The following is a 10,011-nucleotide window of genomic DNA, read 5'->3' as shown; positions in this document are numbered from 1 at the left end:
TATGGGGAGTGCCCGGACGTGTCCGATCAGTGGTCCTGCGTCTGCCACATAGGATTGGGCCCACCATAGAGCATCCTCTTTCCTTTTTTATTATATCTTTTATTTCTCTCTCTCTTCTTCTTCATCAATCACATGCATGTGACCGAACATATAATGAAAAAAGTGAGGGACATGGATGCGTAGACGGGCAACTAGGGAGCCAAAATGGACACGTCCGGACTCTAACCCGACGCGTCCATGGGCCAAATTCGTTCAGTCCAACGCATCCCTTATTACATAAATATATTCCAGAAGCTGACCATCCTCATGACTTAGATAGTTAGAAGTTAGAACTGAAAACTAGTCTTCAAGCTTCAGCCTTTAAGGCTTAGCTACCCTTTAACCTTGCAAAAAGTGGCGCGCACTGTGCGATTGATCCATTGACGCCTTTAGTTTTGGTTGGGACGTGATTGTTTGCTCATGTGATGCCGGAGGCTAGGGCGTGCACGTGTTTCAGTCCTGCCGCGGGATGGTCTCTTGAAATAACCAGTGATGGTCACGCACTTGCCTTGCCTGGTGCCTCCGTAGTTCCTGCCGTGTTAACTTGTAAGCCATCAGTGATGCTCACACATTTTCCTCGGTAGTTCCTTCTGTGTCGAATTTTAAATCATCGGTGATGGTCGCGCACTTGCCTCGGCAGTTCAAACTGTGTTATCCTGAATGCACGAATACCGATGTTAGATCTAACTTTAAGGCTGTGTTAAAGTACAAGGCCGAGCATGATGGGCCGAGTTTAGATCTAACGAACTTTAGGTTGTTGTGCATGATGGGTGGTAAAGCACACTGCACACTGTATGATGCGCACTATCCTTCTCCAGTTCTATATATACTAGTGGATGGGGCGCGCCTCCTGAGGCGGTCAGGTGCGTACCCAGGTAGGATGCGGTCTATTCAACCTTCTTTGTTCGGCTCTTGTTTGCACATGCATATGTCAGTGGTCAGTTTGTTGATGATAATATTATATTGCCATGCATATCATACAGGAATTGAAATCAATCAGATGGTTAATTAGAAGCATGGGAGATCAAGAGGCGCCGCCTGATACGGCTCCTTTTCAGTTGCCTTTTTCAATCAGGATAGCACATGTACATACACAACAAGTCTTGATGAACGACCACACGACCCACGACGAGAACACTCGCCTCGTCCGCCATGCGCTTCATCACCCGGTGGTGCACGCGGATCACTCAGCTACATCCTTGCCAACCTATACATAGAACACAATCAGAAACATTCATCAAACACCTGCAGCCTCAGTGTTCTTGGGGATCGATTCAGAACACTACAATAAATACACGCACCCTCGGATGAGCTAAGCGAGCTACGGCAGCAGGCACCAGGTAGCAGCTCGTTGTTGCGGACGGCGACAACCCTCCGGGACACGGCGTCGACGGAGGAGAGGGAGATGTTGAGCTTGGTCCGGAGGTCCTGATGGCAGCCCTAGTCCTCTTGAAGGCGAGGGAGATGCTGAGGTTGGTCCAGGGGTCCTGATGGCAGCTCCTGGCTCTCAGATGCGCGCATTTCTTGTCGTACCACAGCCGGACACGCTCCTCTGCCTACAAGTGCATTCCATTTCATATCTTTTCTTGACTAGTTTTGAATTTCTAATGATCATACGAATTTTGGGAGAAGCGAGTGTGCTGGATCAAACGTACCGTGACTTCCTCGTAGAGCTTCTTGTCCCACTCATACAGCCCGTCAAGGCTCTCCTTGTGGATTTGAAGAGCTAGAATGGCTTCGGCTTCACGGACACCGACTTGCTCGTCGCCATCATCCTCGACAACCCCTCTCCGAGCAAGTGGTTGAACTATTTACTGAATATAGGGAAAAAAAGTCTTACATGAACATTTTTTGAAACCTGATTCAATTGTTTGGCAGCTATGTTGCACCCATCAGCCAAGCCACGCTTGGTCACAAACATCATATCAGAAATTTTCCATCCCTGTAAATTAGCAAGTTAGCTTCAGGAGAAGTGCCAATGGTGAACTTCAAATATCAGAGTAGGAACAGGACGACCTCTAGTTGAAACATCAGAGTAGGACAGTGTAATAAGCTTTATAATTTGTAATGTTTTAACATATATTATCTTGGCACCAAGTTGAGAGGGAGATAAATGTATACCTTCCATCTACGCATAAATAGCCAATGGTTCCAACGACAATAGCAGTTAAACCATAAGCACCAGCGCCTGCAAGAGAATGATTTCGCCTCAGTCGGTATAACCAGCTATGTAAGGGCTTATATTATCGGACGGAGGGAGTATATTTGGTACCAATTCAATTCCTAGCAAGTTAAATAAGTAATAAATTAAACTAACAAACATGACAAATAAAGTGTATTCTCTGATATTTGGGTTCACATAGGCAGAGGCAACATGGCACATCACAAAGAACTTGTTATCTCTATCTATATGTAACTTTGTAGTGCTCCCATCCGATCCACCGAACTACGTCCTGGATTTGGTATATATAGTTGTCAGCGTAGTCTTACAAACCTGAAAAAAAATCTATCACCACAAACAGATAAATATTCACATTTTCTGTACAACAACTTGTTTCCTTTCAGACCCCTAGTAATAGTGAAATCCTTTTGGTGTCTCACGGTCAACACCAAAATCCTTCTAATTTGTAAAACTTGCTATATTACTTGACTACAAACGACAGTAAATAAAGCTATCCATGTACGACAGTTCTCTTTCTACAACCATCCATCCTTCTTCCTTTTTTTGAAAAGAAAATGCCATCCATTTGAGCAATGAAGAAATTAGTAAAAATAGATAGATATGTTTTGAATCTATCAAATTATCTCCTATCACAAGGAGAAAAGCTCTTCAATTGAAGTACCTACTGAGAATGTAGAGATGAACTGTGATCAGTGGAAGTGCAATATATTTTGTTGCATGTATAAGCAAAGAGCAACCCAGAGGAGTTCCCAATCCTACAATTTCGGGCCGACAATCATTTCGCATGCAGACTCCCAAACTGCCAATCCAACAATCCCGAGCCTTTCCCTTTTGCCGCTTTCACCATATGTCCCCCACTTAGCACAAACCTGCAACCTGCTGCTTCCACAGCACGCCTCCCTGAAGTGACCCGGACAAGCAATGGTGACACATAAGAAGTTATATATGGTTGATGTTTGTTTCAGTATATGCTAGCATTACAAATATAATTAGCAGTGCCAAGAATGACTACTACTGAACTGCAATAATAATAATCCAGCGACGACACAGAAGCATATGCTAGCATTCCAAACATGAATTACTCGTATCTACCTTCGGCTGTCTCCCAGGCTACGGTCCCAACAAAAAATTTCGTGTACAGAAGCACAGACCAAAGAAAATCGAGTTAACCAACCTCACCCAGTCCAACAGACCAAAACCAAAACCTAAAAGCTCAACGAACTTACCCAGACCCATCGCCGTCGGGGGGGCTCGGCAGGCACATCCCTGCCTTGCGCACCACCAGCGTCTCCGCCACCAACGGCCTCCCCTGCACCTTCTACATCTCGCGTCCCCTCAGTGGCGGGCCTCTCCTGCTCCTCCTCTTCTTCCTCCTGGCCTCCTTGTACCCTGCCATTCGGCCTACCGAGACCACCGCCCCGGCACACAAACATAGCTAAATCGGCGGCGACGGCACCAGCCGCTGCTATCTTCGCCACCACGCGGAGGTCGCGCCGGTGGGCAGTGAGGGCGAGGCCCTGACATGGATGACAGGAGAGGTGGTGGCGACATGAAAATAGGGGAGACGAGAGATCCGATCATCTCCAGCAGCCACATCTACACCACTCAGACCCCTAAATCCGCCGTCTCTCCATCTTCCCCAGCTCCCCACACTACGCGGCCGGCCGATTTGAGCGCAGCCAGCGCCTCTCCCGCTGGTGACGCCCTGCTCTGCACGGCCGCTTCCCATGGCCATGGATGGGGAGGACGTGCCGATAGGTGGAGGTAAGGAGAGAAAGGTTGCATGCGTGGGCTAGCTGCCTTCGTCGTGAAGATAACAAGGAAAAAAGTTACCTGGGGGAGGTGTTACCTGCGTTTTTCATCCATTCTTTTCTCCTGCAGAAATAATACCTGGCCAGCCCCTTGTGCCCAGCATCGTGAGGAGGCGCCCTTGATGCGCACGTTAATGTTTTGGATGACACTAACCTTCGGGTTGAGTTGCAAGTTTGCAGCAGATCTAGTATAGCTCGGTGCATTTTTTTTCTTCAAAAAGGGGATCTCCCCAGCCTCTGCATCAGAGTGATGCATACGGCCATTTTATTAACCAAATAAAAAGGTTCCAACAAGGTTTCGAAGTCTTCAACTGTAGAGAAAAAAAAAGGACAGCAAGCTCACACAGAGCCAAATAGGGCTAGAAACACAAACTAGCCAAGAAAAGGCGCCACAACCGGCTGGCTAAAGATAGATAGGTGAATTAATTGCCTATCCTATTACATGACCGCCATCCAAACAGGTTGAAGATATCCCGAGCTATCATCTACCAGCGGATAGATCCAGTAACCAAATGCTCCCTGGCCCCCATCCGAGTGAGTAGCGACCACGAACGGATCAGTGTCGTGGCTCAGAAAATAACCTGCAAAAAATGAATACGTGATGTTCTGTTAAAAACCAAATCATTTCTGCAATTCCAGATAGTCCACATCAAAGCGCAAACTCCAACCCGAATGTGTCTCGCTAAGTCAGGCTCAATCCCATTAAGCCATGTCCCAAATAACGCGTTGACAGAATTCGGTGGAGTAATATTAAAAGCAATGTGGACCATCCGCCAAAGGACTTTGGCCAACGGGCAATTAAGAAAGAGGTGTTTGATCGTCTCATCCCGATCACAGAAACTACACCTAGTAGGTCATGTCTAATTATGCTTTATCAAGTTGTCCTTGGTTAAAATAACTTATTTATGAACAAACCACATAAACACTTTTATTTTCAAAGAAACTTTGACATCCCAAACATTCTTGGAGGTAGGAATGGAGTTCGAATTAACAACATCAATGTACATCACCCTACCAAAAGAAACGCGATCGATAGAAGTCCAGTCTTTTTCTAACACCAACTGGGACCTCAAAGAACGATAAGAGAAACATAGGCATACTCGTGAGCACCGAATTTATCAGAATTAATCGGCCTCCGTATGACATGAGCTTACCCTTCCAGCAACTCAGTTTCTTCTCAAATCGGTCCTCGGTGCACTTCCATTCTCTGTTTGTCAGCCTACGATGGTGGATTAGAATACCTAGGTAAGAAAAAGGTAAATCCCCCAACTCGCACCCAAACAATTGCCTATAAGCCTCCTGTTCTTCTTTGGCTCTACCAAAGCAGAACAACTCGCTCTTATGAAAGTTAATCTTTAACCCGGTCAATTGTTCAAAAAGACATAACACCAGCTTCATGTTTCTCGCCTTGGCCAAGTCATGCTCCATAAAGATGATTGTATCATCAGCGTACTGAAGGATGGATACACCTCCATCAACGAGATGAGGTACCAAGCCACCTACTTGACCATTCTCCTTAGCCCTTTCTATCAAAATTGCTAACATATCCACCACAATGTTAAACAGGATAGGGACATCGGATCTCCTTGTCTTAGGCCTTTATGTGTCTGGAAGTAATGACCTATATCGTCATTCACTTTAATTCCCACACTCCCTTTTTGCGTAAATGATTCAACCTGTCGGCGCCAGGCTTCATCAAAACCTTTCATACGCAATGCCTGTTGGAGGAATGGCCATTTGACCTTATCGTACGCTTTCTCGAAATCCACCTTAAAGATTACTCCATCTAATTTTTTGGAATGGATTTCATGGAGCGTTTCATGAAGGACGACCACCCCTTCAAGGATGTTTCTGTCCGGCATGAAAGCAGTTTGGGATTGTTGCACCACAGAATGCGCAATCTGTGTGAGTCTATTAGTCCCGACCTTGGTGAAGATTTTGAAACTAACATTGAGGAGGCAGATCGGCCTGAACTGCTCAATTCTCACATCATCCATTTTTTTAGGAAGCAATGTGATAGTTCCAAAATTCAAGTGAAATAAGTGAAGCTGTCCAGAGAACAAATCATGAAAGATAGGTAACAAATCCCCCTTAATAATGTGCCAGCACTTTTTATAGAACTCGACCGGGAATCCATCCGGTCCGGGAGCCTTATTGTTTTTCATCTGTGCAATAGCATCAAACACCTCATTCTCTGAGAACGGGGCGACCAGAATATCATTATCGGCAGCCGATAGTTGAGGTACATCCTCAGTCCTGGACTCATCGAGGGACACACAATTATCCTCCAGAGGTCCAAATAACTGCCTATAATACTTGGTAATATAGGTTTTTAGGTTATCTTGTCCTAAAATAGTGCCCTCATCTTGTTCAAGTTGAAAGATTCGCTTCTTTCTGTGCTTACCATTAGCAATCAAATGAAAGAATTGAGTATTCGCATCCCCTTGGACCACTTTGCGGACCTTAGCCCTTAAAGCCCACTTCAATTCTTCTTCGCGGAGAAGTTCTTTCAACGTTTTCTCCGCCTCAGTTTTAACCTGAAGCTCAGCTGGCAGCAAAATTGTGGAATCGGCCTGAGGGAGTCCTGGATTAGGGGGTGTTCGGGTAGCCAGGCTATACCTTCAGCCGGACTCCAGGACTATGAAGATACAAGATTGAAGACTTCGTCCCGTGTTCGGATGGGACTTTCCTTGGCGTGGAAGGCAAGCTTGGCGATGCGGATATTCAAGATCTCCTACCATTGTAACCGACTTTGTGTAACCCTAATCCTCTCCGGTGTCTACATAAATCGGAGGGTTTTAGTCCGTAGGACAACTTCATCATACAACAATCATACCATAGGCTAGCTTCTAGGGTTTAGCCTCCTTGATCTCGTGGTAGATCTACTCTTGTACTACCCATATCATCAATATTAATCAAGCAGGATGTAGGGTTTTACCTCCATCAAGAGGGCCCTAACCTGGGTAAAACATTGTGTCCCTCGTCTCCTGTTACCATCCGCCTAGATGCACAGTTCGGGACCCCCTACACGAGATCCGCCGGTTTTGACACCGACATTGGTGCTTTCATTGAGAGTTCCTCTGTGTCATTGCTTTTAGGCCCGATGGCTCCTTCGGTCACCACCAACGATGCAGTCCAGGGTGAGACTTTTCTCCCCGGACAGATCTTCATCTTCGGCGGCTTCGCACTACGGGCCAATTCGCTTGGCCATCTTGAGCAGATCGAAAGCTACGCCCCTGTCCATCAGGTCAGGTTTGGAAGCCTAAACTACACTGTTGACCTCCGCGGGGACTTGATCTTCGACGGATTCGAGCCACAGCCAAGCGCGCTGCACTGTCTCGATGGGCATGATATAGCTCTGCCGCCGAACAGCGCTTTCGAGGCCGTACACGCATCGGTTCTGACCACTGATTCAGAGCCTACTTTGCCGATCGAGGATCAGCGGTTGGACGCTGCCTCAGGGGCTGCGATCTCAGAGGCGATCGAGCTGAACTCCAGCCCCGCACTCCGCATGGCCCGTGACTCCGAGGAGCCGGATTCCTCTCCGAACTCTGAGCCTCCCGCGCCCCTGCCGATCGAATCCAATTGGGCGCCGATAATGGAGTTCACTGCCGCGGACATCTTTCAGCACTCGCCCTTCGGCGACATCCTGAATTCTCTAAAGTCTCTCTCTTTATCAGGAGAGCCCTGGCCGGACTACGGTCAGCAAGGTTGGGATATGGACGATGAAGAAATTCAAAACCCACCCACCACCCACTTCGTAGCCACTGTCGACGACTTAACCGATATGCTTGACTTCGACTCCGAAGACATCAACGGCATGGACGACGATGCATGAGACGAACAAGAACCAGCACCTGTAGGGCGTTGGAAGGCCACCTCGTCATATGACATATACATGGTGGACACTCCAAAGGATGGAGATGGCGATGGAACAGCGGGGGACGATACCTCTAAGAAACAGCCCAAGCGCCGGCGTCAGCGGCGCCGCTCTAAATCCCGCCAAAGCAAAAACGGTGATTCCGGCACGGGAGATAATACTACTTCGGATAGCGCCGAAGAACACGCCCTCCAGCAAGATTCAGCACAGGAGGACAGAGAAGCCAGCCCTCACGAGAGGGCGGCGGACAAAGAGGTTGAGGACGATAATTATATGCCTCCCTCCGAAGACGAGGCAAGCCTCGACGACGACGAGTTCGTCATGCTAGAGGATCTCGCCGAACAAGAGCGTTTTAAACGCAGGCTTATGGCCACGGCAAGCAGCCTCAAGAAAAAGCAGCAACAGCTTAGAGCTGATCAGGATTTGCTAGCTGACAGATGGACTGAAGTCCTTGCGGCCGAAGAGCATGAACTCGAACGCCCCTCCAAGAGTTTCCCAAAGCGCAGGCTGCTACCCCGACTAGAGGAGGAAGCACCTACATCACCAGCGCATGACATGGCCGACCGGCCACCTCGTGGCCGCGACAGAGAGGCCTCTTAGCCCTCCACTCAAGCCATGCCACGGCGCCACGTCAAGCATACTAAGGCATGGGAAAATGCGCCCGACCTGCGCGACATACTGGAGGACAAGGCAAGGCAAACAAGATCGATCTACGGATCGCGCAGGTGCCCCACGGCACGTGACGGTGATTATCACTCCGGATGCAATGAATCCGGCCGGGCCGAACTCAACAGACAAAGCTCCTTCGAGCTGCATCATGATATAGCCCAATACAAAGGCGCCGCACACCCATTATGCTTCACAGATGAAGTAATGGATCATAAAATCCCCGAGGGCTTCAAACCCATAAACATCGAATCGTACAATGGCACAACAGATCCCGCGGTATGGATCGAGGATTGTCTCCTTCATATCCACATGGCCCGCGGTGATAATCTACACGCCATCAAATACCTCCCACTCAAACTTAAGGGACCGGCCCAGCATTGGCTTAACAGCTTGCCAGCAGACTCAATCGGTTCTTGGGAGGACCTGGAAACCGCATTCCTTGACAACTTCCAGGGCACTTATGTGCGACCACCGGACGCCGATGACCTAAGCCACATAATTCAGCAGCCAGAGGAATCAGCCAGGCAATTCTGGACACGGTTCCTAACAAAGAAAAACCAGATAGTCGACTGTCCGGACGCAGAGGCCTTAGCGGCCTTCAAGCATAATATCCGTGACGAGTGGCTTGCCCGGCACCTGGGACAGGAAAAACCGAAATCTATGGCAGCCCTCACGACACTCATGACCCGCTTTTGCGCGGGAGAAGACAGTTGGCTAGCTCGCAGCAACAACTAAACCAAGAACCCCGGTAATTCGAATACCAAGGACAAAAGTAACAGGTCGCGTCGGAACAAACAAAAGCGCCGCGTTAACAGCGACACCAACGAGGATACGGCAGTTAATGCCGGATTCCGAGGTTACAAATCCGATCAACGGAAAAAGCCATTCAAAAAAATACTCAGGGCCCGTCCAGTTTGGACCGAATACTCGACCGCTTGTGCCAGATACACGGCACCCCCGAAAAGCCAGCCAATCACACCAACAGGGATTGTTGGGTGTTCAAGCAGGCAGGCAAGTTAAGAGCCGAAAACAAAGACAAGGGGCTGTATAGCGACGACGAGGAGGAACCCAGGCCGCCGAACAACAATGGACAGAAGGGATTTCCCCCGCAAGTGCGGACGGTGAACATGATATACGCAACCCACATCCCCAAGAGGGAGCGGAAGCGTGCGTTACGGGACGTATATGCGATGGAGCCAGTCGCCCCAAAGTTCAACCCATGGTCCTCCTGCCCGATCACCTTTGATCGAAGGGACCACCCCACTAGCATCCGTCACGGCGGCTTCGCTGCATTGGTTCTAGACCCAATCATTGACGGATTTCATCTCACAAGAGTCTTCATGGATGGCGGCAGCAGCCTAAACCTGCTTTACGAGGATACAGTGCGAAAAATGGGCATAGATCCCTCGAGGATCAAGCCCACCAAAACG

General features: G+C 48.5%; 1 long non-coding RNA gene across 4 annotated transcripts; it reads right to left on the bottom strand.

Moving 5' to 3' along the window:
* Window positions 1-1,042: 1,042 nt before the first annotated feature.
* Window positions 1,043-4,100, bottom strand: LOC123131360 (uncharacterized). 4 transcript variants are annotated; one of them, XR_006464161.1, is made up of 5 exons: window positions 3,448-4,100; window positions 2,161-3,121; window positions 1,695-1,981; window positions 1,341-1,595; window positions 1,043-1,246 (listed from the first exon to the last, which is right to left on the bottom strand). It is a non-coding gene; the product is annotated as an uncharacterized lncRNA (long non-coding RNA). The 4 variants fall into 4 exon arrangements; XR_006464162.1 differs by having other exon boundaries at window positions 2,161-2,227; window positions 2,883-4,094; XR_006464160.1 differs by having other exon boundaries at window positions 2,161-2,227; window positions 3,448-4,093.
* Between the last annotated feature and the right edge of the window lie 5,911 nt (window positions 4,101-10,011).

Source organism: Triticum aestivum, chromosome 6A (genome assembly GCF_018294505.1).
Source record: "Triticum aestivum cultivar Chinese Spring chromosome 6A, IWGSC CS RefSeq v2.1, whole genome shotgun sequence".
In the NCBI taxonomy this organism is placed as follows: Eukaryota; Viridiplantae; Streptophyta; class Magnoliopsida; order Poales; family Poaceae; genus Triticum; species Triticum aestivum.
This window is presented reverse-complemented; position numbering and strand designations above follow the sequence as displayed.